We start from the raw sequence: 2378 nt of genomic DNA on the forward strand, positions 1-2378 counted from the left end.
CATAGGGCTACTGAGCACTTAAAATGTGGCTAGTTTGAATTGACATGTGTGATCAGCATAAAATACACACTTTATTTTAATGAATTAATATAAAGAAAATAATGTAAAATATTTCAATACATTTTAAAATATTGACTACATGTTGAAATAATATTTTGGATACACTGGATAAAATGTTACTAAAATTGATTTGACAACCTCTGTTTGGTTTTCAGTTTTTAATGTGACTATTGAAAAACTTAATGTTCCATGTGTGGCTCATCCCTGTGGCTCACATTATACCTCTATTGGACCACACTTCTCTAAAGCCTGAACTATTCACCATTTTGTTTTACCCTCCAAAGGTAAAAGTTTATACTACAGGCATATCTCCTTTTATTACACTTTGCTGCATTGCTCTTCACAGACGTTTCATTTTTTACAAACTGAAGGCAAAACCCTCCAACAGCAAAGACATTATGACTCACTTTATTGTAATACCCACTTTATTTCAGTGTCTGGAACTGAACTCACAATGTCTCCAAGATATGCCTGGATTCACATTAATAAAAAGGTGTGACCTTTCATTGCAAGATGCCTTTGTGAGATAACAAAGGCATAAAGTAGTTAAGCCCAAAGTCAAATATTAACCCTGAAGCAATCTTCTAAGAATACTGAGAACAAAGATTACACACTTTACTCTTAGCTTTACTTGCTTGGCCGGCTTTCCAACGTGAGCTGAAGCCACAGAGTTTAAGAAGTTTAATGACTGTCTGAGGTTTAATGTCTAATCAAAACCAAACTTGGCCTTTGCTGGTGTTTTTCGCTCTCCTATTATGCCCATTGTGCTATGCATGGGTAAATGGACACAACAGGGTAAATGAAATAGCAAGGGAAAATGCTATTTCGTGTGTGTGTTTTTTTTTTACCAAGGGTCATGGGTTAGTTTTAATGGCATTAATACTTCAATTATTTAATGATAGCCATTGGGTTTCCATTTTCAAGGAAAATGTATAAAACACATGCTTATATGCAAATTTATTGAGTGACATAAGGAGAGTCTAAGTTATTCATAAGCTCTAATCATGGCTCAGATGTTGGATTGGTTAAGAGCTGAGGCTGGATTTTTATATTTTCCTCTGAAGGGTCCCTAAGCAGAAAATATTTCCTGAAATGTAAGCAACTCCACAGGTGCCATTTAATAGAACAGGAAATGGCATTTAAAACTAGAGATGTTGTACTTTCTGCTCTCTTGGTCCAACCCAGCCCCTACCTGGCTATGAACATTTGATTGATGTGTATGCTTAATTACTTAGCTCCCTTGTGCACATGGTGACTTTTCTCTGTCACTGCATTCACCTGTGAGAGCTCTATTTAAAGAGTCTTCATACTGTTCTGAACATTTATGTTTGAGCCAAGCCTTCAGCTCGACACATCAACACTCCCTCTCCTACTTTTTCTCCACATCTATCCCTCTTTGGTCCTTTAATTAATTCTTCTTTCTTCCTTGCAAACATGTAGAAGAGGAAGCTGTAACACTGAAAACCTTCCCAGAGTGGTGGTAGGACTAGCCCTTCATACTGCAGCCTCTCCTTACTGAGGATTAAGTGTTCCTCCCCTATGTCCCAACACTGGGCAGCTGTCCCTGACTCATTCAGGATCAACCAATGATGCTCCAGAGGGCTGCAGTGGGGAGAACAGAGTCCCTGTGCATTTTATTCATAGGACTGTGTGTACTTATATAACCTCTCTGTGTATAGATAGACACACCTATTACCTTTCACAATACCTCATTGTTTAACTTTATTCTTCTAGATTTATTATATGTTTCATGTTCTTTTTTAATATTTAATTAATTAATTAAATTTTTAAAAAATTTTATTTCTTTATCTTTAGAGGGGAAGGGAAGGAGAGAGGGAGAGAAATATCAATGTATGGTTGCCTCTGGTGTGTGCCCTGCTGGGAACTGGCCTGCAACCCAGGCATGTGCCCTGACTGGAATCTAACTGATGACCCTTTGTTCCCCAGGCCTGCACTGAATCCACTGAACCACACCAGCCAGGGCTGTTTGATGTTCTGAATGGGCAGTGTTCCATGTGACATGATAGAAGGTGTACAAAAACCCAGAGGCTCATATTATAATTATTGTTATGCTGCTAACTAGCTGTGTGGCTTTGGGCATGTCGTTGAACTTCTCTGAGTCCATTCTTCAATGAAATGAAAGGTTGAATTAGATAATACCTTGAAGCCCTTTCTCTTCTACAATTCTATGATCTGTGACTTTATAGGTCATCTCTAGTCATTGGTAAGCAATTCTTCTGTATTTTTATTTTCTGTTACTCTTAACTCTGAGGGGTTCAGACTCCTTGGAGATTTCTGGCTGTCCTATGAGAAGCAAA

This window comes from Sturnira hondurensis, unplaced genomic scaffold, assembly GCF_014824575.4.
Source record: "Sturnira hondurensis isolate 20B ecotype Veracruz unplaced genomic scaffold, ASM1482457v3 Scaffold0019117, whole genome shotgun sequence".
NCBI classification, from domain to species: domain Eukaryota; kingdom Metazoa; phylum Chordata; class Mammalia; order Chiroptera; family Phyllostomidae; genus Sturnira; species Sturnira hondurensis.